At 42.4% G+C, this 15,252-nt stretch overlaps 1 protein-coding gene across 2 annotated transcripts in view; it reads right to left on the bottom strand.

Annotated features, from left to right (window-relative positions):
• DPP10 (dipeptidyl peptidase like 10) overlaps window positions 1-15,252 on the bottom strand; it is a 1,813,461-nt gene that overhangs the window by 11,002 nt on the left and 1,787,207 nt on the right. The gene's annotated exons all lie outside the window — the stretch shown is intronic.

The raw sequence follows: 15,252 nt of genomic DNA, 5'->3' as shown, positions 1-15,252 counted from the left end.
ACACCCAACTGCACACATATTACCTTGTCAGCCTACTGCCTGGGACCCGTCATCATTTCTCCAACTTGCTGCCAGTTATGTTGAAAAGCCCATGCACTTTTTCCCAGCAGGCAATGGTTCGAACAAAACAGCCTGTTGGGAATTAATCTGCAGGGAATATGGCCTGAATGTTTTAAAGGATAGTGTACTCAAGGGGACTGTATCCATGGAATCAATGTCATCATGGCCCAAAGGTCTATCAGAGGGTAAGCAAACCCTATAATGAGAGATCTCAAAACCCATAAAAATACAAGAAGCTAAATGATCTACTTGGGTTATGGGAAACCAGGAGAAAGGGAAGTCCCTGATAAAAGCAAATTGTGCTCTGAGTTATAAAACAGCTAAACCTAACCTGAATCCATCCTGAAGATACACAAGGTCCTCAATTGGATTTCAGAACAGGGGTCCTAGTGGACCTTGAGATACCATGCTAAGAATCTCCAGAGTCAAGCATAAAAGGTCAGCGTTCTTTAGGACTTATGCAGGACTCATCCGATGCATGACGATTTAACAAGATACCAATTATCCTTGAAAAAGACCTTATGGTCGAAACACGTGTTGGCTTCAGTCATAACACGCCATTATTTTGGGAGCACTGGAACACTGCTATGACACTTCAATATTACATTCTAAAAAAGAACATTGGGCTCAGGCCATTATGATTGGTGTTCACACTGACCTTACACTATTTCCTTCAGAGGTTAGGGCATTTCCTGTAGAACACCACAATACACAGCAGCCAACTCTAGCAAAGCTCTATGACTCCTATACCTCAGCATGTAAGACAATTGGTTGCCCTACAAATTGTCTATACCAACTTATAATCTGTCACAATAGTGATGGATGATGTACAGGTCAAGTCTTTGAGGATGTTTTCATCTACTAGCCATCAGAACTGGGATGTGTTGATCTCTGTAGGCATGAGCTGGTTTCTATAGAAGGCAAACCCGCATTTGAGTGTTGCAACAAATCTAGGGAACTTGTCACTTCTTCTCAAGGGGTAGAGGTTAAGTGGGACCTCAGCAGGAGAGACTCCCCTTTTGGAGACAAGGACTTCTCTGAGGAACTCACTCCAGAAGTACACACTATGGCTTACATTGGATGCTTCAGAACACCCGATTCCATCAAATACCAAGACTGGAACAAAGAAGCAATAATATCAGGGGATATTTTTTATTCATACTGGGATGAGGAAGCCATAGGACCAGTAGCTGTGAATTCCCAATGAAATGAGGAAGCCATAATACCAGGACTTGTGAATGATACCTACTGGTACGAGGAGAATCAGAGAGGAAATTGTTAGCCAAGAGAACTAGAACATATCTCTTAAAAGCCTAAGCTCCAATCCTGGATAAAGAGAACTTCATTGGGTAACGAAGAGAGATGAGATGGAGAGAAAGAAACACCCTCACATCAGCTCGGAAAACTCCTGAGCTGTGTGATGCAAACCAGAGAGAGAGAGACAGAGAGAGAGAGAGACAGAGAGAAAGAGAGAGAGAGAGAGAGATTACAGTAAAAGTCACAAGGTTTCTTTGCATATGGCAAAAAGTCTACTCTCGGTCAGCCTAAATGTTGACACAACTCAAAGGTCATTCGGCTCGCCTGCAAGTCAAAAACACAGTCCACCATTTTAGAACACAAAACAAGAGTTGAAATCAAAATGGTGGATGATTCTTAAAATGGCAGCAAAGTTGATCAGAGATAGAAACATTTCAGACGTGGTTTTCCATGTAACGCGAATGGGCTTAGGCCAATATTTATAACAATGCGGTATTATAGAAATACAGTTTAACACAGTAATCCTTTTCTGTCAAGTACTGAAATCTGGGAGTGGGAATCATCCACCCTTGGTATTGTTGAAATGTGTAAAAGTATACAAGGAAAAGCCAGGGTCAGGTAGTTATTATCCTGGTGTTGTGACACTGTGCTGCTGGAGTACCAGGGGAAAAGAGGAATTATGATAGACCAGGGGAAGGAAGTCACTCTCCTTGGTGGTGGAAAACCAATTAATAAAATACCTGTGAAGGGAGGCATTCTCAAGGAACCCAATAGTGAAGAAGCAACTATAGGCAATAAGGAATGTTGATGTTTAAAATGGAAAAGTACCTTTTGAGTTGTATTGCCAATTCTTGTTGGCATGACAACCTGGAACTTAGTTGGTTTGTACCTTGGAAAAGGATTAAGACCTGGAATAAGGAGTCATTCCCTCAGGTATATATACCACCTAACAACTGGAACTGTCATTCGCTGCCCAGAAGAAAGGAACCAATCTTTTGGACCAAGACAATCCACTACCTATTTAGTTTAGTTATACATGTGAGGGTCAGAAGCAGTCTTTTTGAGAAAGGATAGTGGGCTACTGATTTATATGGCCATGCCGACTGAAACCTTTGTATTTTGGTTGGGGTAGGGAAAACCCTTTTAGAGTTGGGGAATGTTAGGTTTTCTCTTTGTCTTCATTACTAATATAAATGTATATCAAAAACAACAATGCCACCTGAGTGTCAGTCTTCTTCTTCTGCACCCTTTGACCTGGGAAAGGGGCAAGTTAACTCAACATACTGTACACACTAAAAATAACTTTAAAGAGGGAACAAAATAAGAGAAAACATCTAAAGAAACCTGGCAATCGAATCACAACTTAAATAACATATGCCAAGAGACTGTAGAAACCCATGTAGATAATTCCAAATAAGGAACAATAAGAGAATACCTAGAGGATAAAAAGGGAGGAAGGAAAACCAATTAATCTAATTTAGGAATTAAAGAGTTTAATGAGAAGAATCAAAAGAGACTATTCCCAATTCATATATTGAAGTGTCGGTACAAGAAGTACCCCAGAAGTTTGACATCAGAATCTTTTTAAGAGACTATCTTTTTGATTCACATAATGAATGTCTGGTACAAGGAATACCTCAGGAGAAGGGAGTCATTCTCCTGATTTAAGTTAGTTTTGCATAGTGGTAGGGTCAGTGAGGGTAGTTTTCACAGCAGACTTATATTGTTTGTACAATCACGACTGACTGACAAGCACCTTAGTTATTAAAGTAGGCTAAGAACACACATAGTGATCGGGAAAGATCAGCATTATTTGGTTTGTTTAATAAAACAGTTACTACAGTGCCCACAATGAGTCTGTTTCCTTCTTCTGACTCACCACAGTGTCCAAATCAGGGGACTAGAAGCATTGTTAACCATTGATGTGCCATGGACAATTCCCGCTTCAGGATGATTGAACTGTTTGTCTGCTGCATGAAATTGCTGTGGAGAGGTCGGGAGACCAGACCTTTGATAGTATTGAACACCCTCCAAAATCATTAAAATATCTGGCTGAGTACCAGTGATGATTTCCTCAGGTTCAAGACACAGCACAACCTGGTATTCTGTAGTGCCTGCTTCAGTGACAATTAATGCATGAATCAGGGGAAGACCACAATCAGAAGATAGTGGAAAATCATCACCAGGGGTACCAGACCTTTATAGGAGATCACTGTCACTGAGCAGATCCTACATGAAAGGTCCTTGAACAAATATTGGGCACACTCTATGTGGAAATATGTATTCTGTAGGCCAATGTATGAAAGGTATATTCCCCAAAATATAAGATTTATGATGGCGTGGAGCATCTCTATCTTTAGTCGTATCTTGCAGATATACCTGTTGACATTCTTTTGATCCATAATGTGCCCCCATTCCATTGAGGCCTTTTGCACCAGGAATATAATCGAAAAGGAAGCTCTCCCTCTCTCTCTTTCATGATCTGGTGTGATTACACCATATATCAGTAGCTTCTGCACATGCTTCTGGAGTGGAGTGCTTGCCTAGGGAGTTAAGTTCAGTTCTGTGTCCAGGCAGACAGACGTGTCTACTACGCATTAGCCTTGATGGGCATTGTTCCTGGCCTAGGGGTCTGTTATCTCTTTATCCCATTCCTGGCAAATAAAACTACAAATGGCCCCGCCACCAATCCTGGTCATAGGTACCCTTGAATCCAATATTCAAGAAGGATGTGCTTCTGTAGATTATTTCTTGTTGTGCATCCCTGAAATCTACACCATTGTCAAGTATTGAGGCTGAGAGCAGAGGCTCAGGATTGCCATTTGAAGTAGCTTGTAGGTTGCATGATCTTGTATTTGATTAGCAAGTACAGCATGTTCTATTATGTCACATGTTTAACAAGCTCACTGACCCTTTAACCAAATATATTCATTCCAATGAAGAGGAGGCAAAACAACAGTTATTTTGTGAGGTTTCATCCTTCCATTCTCTCATCCATTAGTACCCTTAGGAGGAGACCATGAATATGCAATGCCATAATTATGCCAAAAGAGATATAAGAGGCTGATTGTTTATGCAAGGGTAGGTAACAAGTTGACACAGTCATTCCCTTCATTGAGAGGGGGATGTTTTTGTTAGGGTAATGCCATATATATTTTGTAAATAGTGTCACTCAATGCAAAGTTATAGTCTATAAATGCTCTTTTTAGCAATATCGCTATCCTCCCAGACGTACTGGGGCTGCAAATTTGGTGGCAACTGAGGTGTGCCCAGCGAAGCAAATGATAATGGAGTCAATCTGGAGTGTCTGTGGGAACTAATAGTCAATTTCCTGAAGGTGGCAAAGTTTGTCCCAACCGTTTTGAATCACAGTATTCCCCTGCTACATTCAATGTGATGTTCCTTAGTCTGGAGTATGGGTAGGCTTCAATAATGCAGACACATATTTGACACATATTTGATGTTGGTATTGTAAGGTTGTAGTAGGATTAAACTGACTCACAGATGGCATAGTTGTTGGCATACACCTTTATTAACCAACAATAAAAGAAAACCTACCTCTCCCTACCTCAACCAAAGTACTAAGGATGTAGTCAGGCTGTCTAAGTAAATCAAGAGTCCATCATCTTGTGTCAAAAGTCTGCTTCTATCCTTTACACTTCTAACTAAACTAAAAGGTTGATGGATCTTCTTGGTCCAGAAGAATGGCTCCCTTCTTCTGGACAGTGGAGCAAAGTTGAACTGCAGTTGGGATCTTCACCTGAGCGAATGACTCCCTTTCCCAGGTTCAAATCCTTTTCCGCAGTGTAAAACAAACTTCCAAAAAAGTCAACAAGCAGCACATTTCGCAGTTCAACTCAAAAGGGAAAAACTCTGATTCTTAGGTGGGATTTTTACCTGATGGAATGCCTCCCTTCCCCAGGTCTCAATCCCTTTGCGCAGCACAAAACAATGTTCCAGATTAAAGTTCCAGCTCAGACACACACATTCCTTAATGGCCATAGTTGGTTTCTTCACTATTGGGTTCCCAGAGAATGCCTCCCTTCTCCAGCTATCTTGCTCTCAGTATTTTCGTCATTCCAGGGGAATGACGCCCTTCCCCAGCCCATTTTCCCAGGCTTACTTTGCAGTTCACAATGACAATGGGAATTACGCCTTTCCACTGACCTTTTCTCAGGTGTGACTGATTGATTGATTGATTTAGGTATTTGTATAGCACACTAAATGAACCAAATCGTAGGCACAGTATTAATATAAACAAGGGTAGCTCTATTGTGAATCATCAAGTCATCAAAATTGCTCCCCCCCTTAGTACTTTATTCTCTAGCTTATTTAAATGGATAACATTGTAACTGTTTTCGGAATGATGGCAGAGATTCCAATTTCCTTATCTCCAATGGAAAACTATTCCATAGTTTGGGTCTAAATACTGAAAATCTACTGTTTCCTGCAGACACACAACATGTTGGGGAATAGTCAGCAGCTACTTGCTCTTTAATCTTGAGGACCCTGTTAGTTGATAATAATTTAGCTTGTCTATCAGATATATTGGAGACAGATTTTTCAAGCATTTGAAAATCATGCATCCAATTTTAAACATAATGCCAGTCAGTGAATTAATAGGTGGTGCCGGGATTCTGGTGTGGTTTTCTTTACCCCAAACACTAATATAACATTTTGTGCTTTTTACAGCTGGTATATTTGTTTGGCAGCAGCCCCAGCCAATACGCTGTTACAGTAGTCTAGTTTAGAGTTTACTATGGCCACTACCACTGCTGCACAATCTTTCTGGGGGGCATAAGAAAGGGCCTGCCAAAGAAGCCTTAAATTGTAAAAAATGGACTGCACTTTCACTGTGACCTGGCCTTTACGACCCAGTTTGCTTTGCCATATGCACCCCAGGTTCTCTAGCCTGGGGGCATACTTAATTTCTGATCCCAGAAAAGAAGGTGATGGAGACATCTATTCTCACCTATGATGTGCTTTGGAATTACCTCAGTCTTGTTTTGATTACGTTTGAGCCAGTTGGTGGACATCCACTATGCTACTACTTTCAAACAACTGCTGACCTGTGATAGGGATGTGTCTACTTCATTTAATCTCAGGAACAACTGGGTGTCAGCTGTGTAGGACTGAAAACTAACCTTGTGGTTTCTCAGGTTGTCCATTAGGGGGTGTAAATAAAGATTAAATAACAATGGTGAGGCAGAGGACCCTTGTGGGACCCCACAGTGGTGTGGGAGGGTATCTGAAAGGAACCCCACTCACCTTCACTCATTGTTGTTGCCCGGACATAAAGGAGGTAAACCATTTAAGAGTGCTTGTTGAACACATTCCCTATTGTCCTTTGTCACTCAATAAGAATATTGTGGTCTACTGTATCAAAGGCTGCAGAGAGGTCTAATATTACTGGTAGGGACAATTTTCCTTGGTCTCCCACTCGCAATAGTTCATCCCAAACCATGACCATTGCAGTTTCTGTCCCAAATTGTGGACGGAACCCCGATTGTAAAGGGTCCAGCAAGCAGTCTCTTTCAATGTGTTCCTGAAAGTGTATTTTTCCCGGCCAGAGAAGATCTGCAAATTATCAGGAGCTATATTTGACTATTCAAGCAATAGGGAGATAACGGAAAGCTTCAATTCATCACAGACTATTCCCTGACTAAATGACATATTTACAAAACTGGTAATTGTTGTATCTGATGCCAGGTGTTTTGCCACACAAGCAGGAAGAGGGAGAAGTGAATAATGTTTGTTTGAGGGCCATTAATAAGGTGTGGATGGTCTCGTCCAACAATGAGCCTCAATACGAGTCCAGCGGTAATCAGGCGGTAAAACCGCCTGGTTACCGCCGGCCTCGTATTACCATTCTGCTTCCGTGAGGGAGGGGAGTAACACAGACTTCTTTGAGGGAGGCAGGAACCACAACCTTACTGAAGGACAGATTCACCATCATTCTGGTGATCCATGGTTCCATGGTACCAGCAAGTCAAGAAATTCTTGAAGAATATTTGCCGGGCAAACATCCCCCTTACACGATGTGGGTTTTAGGTTGGTGACTATTTTTAGAATATCTACTTCAGAGATTTATCTAAAGTTGAAATCAGGTGACATAAGGTCAGAGTTGGGAGCAATATGAGCCAGTTTGTGTTCCAGCAAGGCAATTTAACCAGGTAGCTCTGTGTGAATAGCTTCCTGGTAGCCCTGGATTTTATTAGAAAATTCCTCCTGCATTGTTTGGGGCCAAGCAGAGTCTCGTTTGATATTAAAGCTATCAACACTCTTGCCTTCAACTTCCTTCAAGATTTTGAACAGTTCTTTTCAGCGTTGCTAATTCCACTGTTGAAGTCTTTTGATGTGGCCTAAGTAATGGCATTTTTAAAATTCTTGGCAGTATTTTTTTATAATTGGTTCGGATCAAGGGTGATGGGTTTCCATGGCATTATTTTTCCAGAGCCGTTTTCTTCATGCATGCATTTGGTGGTTAGGTATCACGGACGAAGACGGCAAGAGATATGATGATGTATCAGAGGGGGTTATTGGGTTGGAATACTGCCTTTCCCTTGGATTGTTGTCCCAGTCCCCATAGGGGAAGTCTCTCCCCATGAGATCCTCCTACTGAATGCCAACCCCAGGGGGACTGTCAGGGAGTGGCCTCACCTTCCAGGCCTCACAGGAAGGGGCTCCCACCTGTGGAGAAGTGACGACATCCAAGGATTCATCAGTGTTAACTCTTTTTCCTTCCAGTGCAGGGGGAAGAGATGATATATTTTTCACATTCAGTTTGTGCAAGAAATGTGTCTACACCTCATCTACAATCTCTTTTTTCAGCAATTTGAATGCCATTTCATATTCTGCATCACATTTGAGCTGCGTGTGTCTAAATCCCCTATGTGTGGTTCCTGGTGCCCCATGTGTGGGCTCCGGTGCTATGGGCATATGAGCTGTGTCCAGAGATTGTTTCAACATCACAGTTATCAGTGACATCAGCTCCCCCTCACTTGTAATTCTGAAGACAGCTTATTTCTTAGCAGATGGCCCTTGGAATTGGATGGGAGGCTGCAGTGCCCTGGGCTCAGTAGTATGCCTGAGGCTCCTTTAGTTTGTGTGAGATTTCAGCTGCTCCTGGCAGTCACTTCTCCTGTGCTCATTCCAGACTCTATGCTTTTAGTAGGATTAGGAAAACAAGCATTGCCTGCTCTTAATCCAGGAGTCTTTGTCGAAGGGAAGAGGAAATCATCTGGGGTTGACTTTAGCTGGATTCATTATGCCAGTGTAACATGGGTTTGATTATAAGTCACATACTTCTTTGATTTTGTTTTGCCGTCATCGCCAGTTCTGCCCTCGCTACTGGCTACTCGCTTCTAAATAAAGGCTTTACCCCTTGCCTGGTTTCAACAATTTGGGACACTGTTCAATGTTTTAGGAGGCAGCCAAGTGCAGTGCTGCTTACGTTCTGGCAAAGGGGATGTGGCAGCCTTAGTGCTGCACCGTTCAATCAGGACAACTTAGTCAGGGATCATGTTGTCTACCTCTTGCTCTGACTACAATGAGATTAAGTCTTCAGGCTCACTCAGCTCATAATAGTGGGTAAAACGATTAAGAGAGTACAAGATCGAATTACCTGCAGCATGGCTACCTATATGTGAGAGACAGGGGACATGGTAGTGTCACTGTACTCTGGCCTATTATACTCCTCCCTAGGATAGGGAAAGGGACATAGGTAAGAACATATAAAGTAGTAGTACAGTTTGCCATTTATACAGCACCTTTATTCTATTAGTGTGCCCTCAATGTGATTGTGGTGGGAACGCACTGGGCAACCAAAGTCCAAGGTATGGGGAACATTTTCAGAAGGTTTAGAATGGCTGTCTACATTTAGCCAAGTTAGGGAGTTAGGTAGGCTCGCCGAGCTCCAGTAAGCTTCCCATGAAGGTCAGGCATGTGAATGGGTGCTGAGGTGGTCAGGGGAGTGTGCAGGTGCAAGACTTCACCCTCCAATTCGACGAGGATCAGAGGGTTGGCCTATTCAACCCTGTCACCTATCTGGTAGAATTCAGTGCATCCCTGCATTAGACACAGCGAAGACTATGCAGCGTTCCAGAAGGTACTCAAAACCTGGCTCTTCGCCTAACCATCCGACATATCAACCAGACCAACACCTGGCATAGTATCAACTGAATACGGACCCTAGCATAGACTGTCAGGCCTGATGATCTAACTGAATACAAACCCTAGCATAGACTGTCAGGCCTGATGTTATCCAGCTCCACCACCTAGGGCCTCTGTCCAGACATGAACCCAAATTGTAGTGGCACCCTGACAGAATTCTGCACCTGACAGAACATATTCATCACCTCAGGAACTCGGCACAGGCTAAGGCATCAGCCGGCTATCACCAGTAATTATGGGTGATTGTGCTAGACTCCTAACCCAAGCACCAACACTCTTGAGCTTGTCTAATGCAACACAATTAGGCACTGCACAATCAGCACTAGAAGGCACCTGCCAGACCAGATATCTAGATATCAAGGGACCGTCCAACAGTTAAGCTACCTGTGAATGTATATAACAGAACTACCAATCAGTAATATATCGAGCAGAACTAGAAAACGATGAGCTAATCAGCACCTATGAACTTAATCACTGGCCTGCAACTATGCACCATGCTATCCAATAAGGAATTGCTGTAACCGGCTTATCCTTATGAATAACTATAGCAAGAAATGCCCTAGTAGTTATTTGTTGCTAATCCCAACTATCTGGGATGTCCAATTAGAAATTCCTACCAGGGATCCAATTTAACAAACTGCAAACCAAGGATAGAGCTAGCAGCTATGCAATAAGAACATGTGTTTTGGGACCGACCTCTTTGTCTCCACCCATAAATCTTCGCCAAACAATGTGACCCACCAAGATACAGGACGTTTCCACGTCCTTGACAGGGAGTGGTAGCTGAGCAAGGTCCACCTGGAAAACACACAGACACACAAACACACCACTATGCTAAGTATTGCCTCTGCACCAATAAACAAATAGAATGCAGCTACACCCCTCAAATAATTTGGCCTAACTGCACACATACGTATCCACATCCACGTTCACCTCAACAGTCTTTAGAATGCAGCCTATCTGCACACACAGCCTTTAAATTGGACCTATCTGCACACATAACGTCACCCTCAAGCACCACCAGAAGGCAGATACCATTTCCATTGGTCTTACTGCACACATTCGACTGCCCTTAAACAGCCACTGCACCACTGAAACACTTCACCTACTGCACACTGACTGCACACATACCAAGTACACCCATGCACGCTGTACTACACTACTCTTTCCACAGACATGGATTTCAGTCCCGGAGGGCTTTCAAACCACAGAGCATTGGAATCATAATAATGGTAAAAGGCGCTATACAAATTCCAAATAACATAACATAACATGTGATAAACTAGACCATAGGTCGTCACTGCTTTCTGATGGCAGAGTTGTTGGGCTTTGTGTTTTAGTCTGGTGTATGGACGTGCAACATTATGTGTCCAGCTAGACCAAATGTTTTGTTGTATGTCGTCGCTGCATTTTGATGCATGCAGGTGGGTAGCCGTTCCCACACCAGATGTTCACCAAAGTGGTGCATGAATACGTACCTTGGAGCTCAGGTGGAGTTTTGTCTTTCATGTAGCTGTGTGATCAGATTGTCTTTATAATAGACAGGCTACACTCAAAGTCTTCTAAGCAAAAAGGCAGGCTATCCAAATACATCTTGTAAGTGCAATGGACAGGCTACCGCATATATCTTCTATGTGCATGTCATTGTCTATCCTCATAAATCTTCTAAAAGGAATAGACAGGCTAACATCATGATTCTTTTGGTGCAGTACCAAGGCTAAGTGCATTAGACAGGCTATCCTAATTCATCTACTAAGCACACGAGACAGGCTATTCAAGTTCATCTTCAAGTGCCATAGACAGGCCATCCTAATACATAATACATCTTATAAGCACAATAAATAGCCTGCCCTCATAAATGGTCAAGTGCTATAGACAGTCTTTTCTCATAAACCTTCTAGGTGCAATAGATATGTTATCCCCATAAATCTTCCGAGTTCTATGGACAGGCTACCATCAGAAATCTTCTAAGTGTAATACCACAGCTACCCATACATATTTTCAATGTGCAATACAATGGCTACATCATAAACTGTGTAGTGTGATAGCAAGGCTATCCTAATAGGTGCAACGCCTTGTCCACCCCCATATATATAAAAGAAGCAGGGTTTCTATCTCAGAATTTGGTTCACTTATGTAAGTAAGAACTAGCAACAGGAATTTGAGTTATGAAGCCAACACATTAATAGTTGGTCAGACATAAATGATACAAATACTGCATGTATAAAGGTTCTCATTGTACAAATTGGACATATCTTACAGGAAGCAGGTTTGCAGTACACGTTTGTCACAGCTCAGTTGCCGAGCGATATGTCACGTGCGGTTCACATATGTGTAATTAAGTGTCATATTAATTTGAAGAACAGGGATGCCAATCGGAAATGTTGACAATAACACATTTAAAGATGGTGGAGGCATTCCTGTGAGTGGTGCCTGCACAAAAGCACAAATATGAGATCAAGAGGTGAGCCAGTTTATGAAGATGAAAAGAAAAATTGAATGGAGTCTAGGAACAAAACAAACCTAGGAAAATATATAAGAAACGGGTGACTTACAAAGTAACATTAATGAAAAGGGGCAAGTGCTTCACTGGATGGGTAAATGGGGTCAGGTAGAGAGAGGTGGTGGAGGGGGTAGATACAGCTCCTACTTTAGCAAGTAAGTGACGTTTAAACCAAGCTTTGAGGAGATCCTAAGTTGGTTTGGATTTGATTGTGATGGCAGCTTGTTACAGTAGAGTGGGGTGAGTAGAGTGAAAGAGCAGAAAGAGCAGAGGCAAGAGAAGGCACATGAGAACATGGGGCAGTGAAGTTGAGTGCAAAGGAGGAGCGGAAGAAACAAGATGGTGAATAAACAGAGATACAAATAGACAGACCTGAGGATCAAGACCATTTATAGCTTTTTAGACTTTTTAGACTAGCTTTTTAGACTACGAGAAGGAATTTGAAAATGGAGTACTTGTGCAAGGAGAACCAACCAGCATGTTGTCAGTAGGTAAATGTGGGGAATGATATGGGTATTTGCAGAGAGTATGGGAGCAAAGTTGAGGACTTTGTCCAGAGGCAGGAAGAATTAGAGAGGAGTATGCTTGAGCAGTAGTCAAGTTTAAAGAGCACAAAGATCGATATTAGAGTTTTCAAAGGTTAATATGAGCAGCAGAGCCAGTGGTAGTGCAGAATCTTTGAAGTTGGAATTCTATATTAAAGATTACCCCAAGGTTTCGAGCCTTTAGCTGCGAAGCAAGAATGTCTGGTCGGGAAAACAAAGAATGTATTTTGGGAAGGACATACAGGGCAGGGTAGGTATGGAATTAAAAAGACAGCAGAAACATGCCCTCCATTATTTTTGAAGAGTAGTATGAAGCTGCCAAGGGCTATCAGTGGCAGATTGCAGAGAGACAGTAGGTAATTCATTTGGAAATGGCTTGGATGAAGCAGGGAAAAGAGAACAAGATTTGAACGTCTTCAACAAAGTCATTGTGGCAGCCCAAGAAGAAGGTAAGCCTTCATAGAGCATAGATGGAGAGCAAATGTTCAAGGCCTGATCTTTGGGGGATGCTGACAGGAAAAGGGGTGGGATCAATGGTTTGCAAATTGCAGGAGATTTTAAAGGATTAAACCTTCTGATAGAAAACGATCCATGCAAGAGCAAATTTATGAAACCTAAGTTCTTGGAGAGTAAGGAGAATGGAGATGAGGGCAGCAGCATCAAAAGCTGTAGAGATGTCCAAAAGTATGAGTATTGAGAGTATGAGAATTTAGAGGGTGAGCATCAATGAGAAATTAGGAGGTATGCGACAATGCAGTCGCTGTAGAGTGTTCACTATGAGATTCTGAATGAAATGGATATCCAATGACTTTATCCTCAAGGTACTTAATGATCAGGTTGAAGACCACCTGCTCAAAGACCTTTGAATAATGGGGAAGTAGATAAGATGTGCAATAGTTTTCTGGGACATTTGGGTCAGCATAGGGTTTGTTCAATAAAGGTATGCCAGTTTCAGACTTGAAGGGGTCATTGAAAAGTCCAGCAGAGAAAGGGTAAAGAACTCAAATACAGGGAATGGTGATTGAGAGTAAGTCTTTGCCTATTTTAGGAGCATACTGGTCAATAGGAGAGCAATATGGGTTGGTATGGAAAGGAATTATGGGTGCTAATTCAATATGAGTGGTAGAGGAGAGTTAGTCAAAAGTAGAATAGGTGGGATGGAGAGGTGGTGAACAGAAGGATGGTTGGGAACGGCGAGAGAGTTGGGCTTTGTAAGTATCACAAATTGTAGAGAAAGGCAGGCATGCGTAATTTGTGCCACGCCACATGACACATGTTTGCTTGAGGGTCTGAATCTCAGAGGTGATCTAGGCGCAGATTGGGAAGGGAAAGTATTTGTGTACGAGCAGGACAGTATTGGTCAAAGAATGTTGTAAGTGCTTTGTGAAAGTCAAGAGAGTTCTGCCTGAATTGTCTCTTATTCATTAAGGAGGTGAGACAAGGAGTAGAGGTTGGAGGGATCAAGATGTCAAAGTGAAGAATTGAGTGATCAGATGGAGAGTGGTCAATGGAGCAGTCAGAGCAGGAGAGTGAATTAGAAAGACAGACATGTCATTTTTCAACTAATTTTATGCAATGATTTAAAAATATAAGTTTACTTTCAGGTCAAGTATGCTAAATGGATATAAGTGCGATGAGCAGTTCATCTTCCATTCTCACATACAAAGGTTTCTGCTATCCTCAATACTGATATCAGTAGCATATCTCTTTAAGGTTTTCAACTTGTTGGTTCCTCCGCTCTCATGGGTATCAGCACAGAGGAAGTACTACTCTCTTACTTTTCTCTAGTTACTCTTGTGCTCCACCTCCCTTATTGGTTCACACTCTTCGCACCCACTTTATGTTCCACGCCCCTTTCCAATATCTTGGGCCTCATTACGACCCTGGCGTTAAGGGTTTAACGGCGCCGTAAAAGGTGTCGGTGCCATTAAACCCTTAACGCCTGATTATGAGGTCCCTTTGTGGGACCCGACCTTAACGCCTGCTTTTAGCAGGTGTTAAAGTAGGGTGCCGCAAAGGGAACTTGGTGCTTTGCGGCACCGTACTTAGCGCCTTCCCCATTCCCATTGAGCCCTTTGGGGCAAAAATGGGAATGGGGAAGGGCCCATGGTGAATGGGGAATTACCGCCCCGCCAACCTTGGAATGGGGCGGTAATTCCACCATTCACCATGGCGGGCCCCGGCATGGACCATGGTGTTAATAGCACCATGGTTTAGCGCCAGGGTCGTAATGAGGCCTCTTGTCTCCTGTGCCCTCTCTCTGCACACAATCGATGGTGACATGGTAAACAGGCATACAAAATACAGGTTCACTGAGTGATACTGGAACCCAAAGCCTGTATCAAAATGTCTCATAGACTCTACACAGAGAAAATGTTCTGCAGCCACTGGTTCCTAAATCATTAGTGAAAGTAAAGATATCAAGTCAACGTCTTCAGGCATCTCTGGTAAACCTGTGCATCACAGTGTATGTTCATGCTTGTATAACACTAGGGTTTGACCATCTGCTTCAGAAATCTGTATACAACTTTGAGGTAACAAACTAAAATGACCAGATGTATGCAACATATAATCTCACGTAATAACAATCTGACTGTGAAGATATTAGGCTATTCAAATTAAAAATATATTATTTCCACGAGGAGGTAGATATACTGGCAGAATCCATTTTTATCCTGTCTGGTTTCCTCTCTAATGGCACTTATTTCCTATCAT

Source organism: Ambystoma mexicanum, chromosome 9 (genome assembly GCF_040938575.1).
Source record: "Ambystoma mexicanum isolate Mex_15411 chromosome 9, UKY_AmexF1_1, whole genome shotgun sequence".
Taxonomy (NCBI): domain Eukaryota; kingdom Metazoa; phylum Chordata; class Amphibia; order Caudata; family Ambystomatidae; genus Ambystoma; species Ambystoma mexicanum.
Note: the sequence above shows the minus strand (reverse complement) of the source record. Positions and strands in the feature narration are given on the sequence as shown.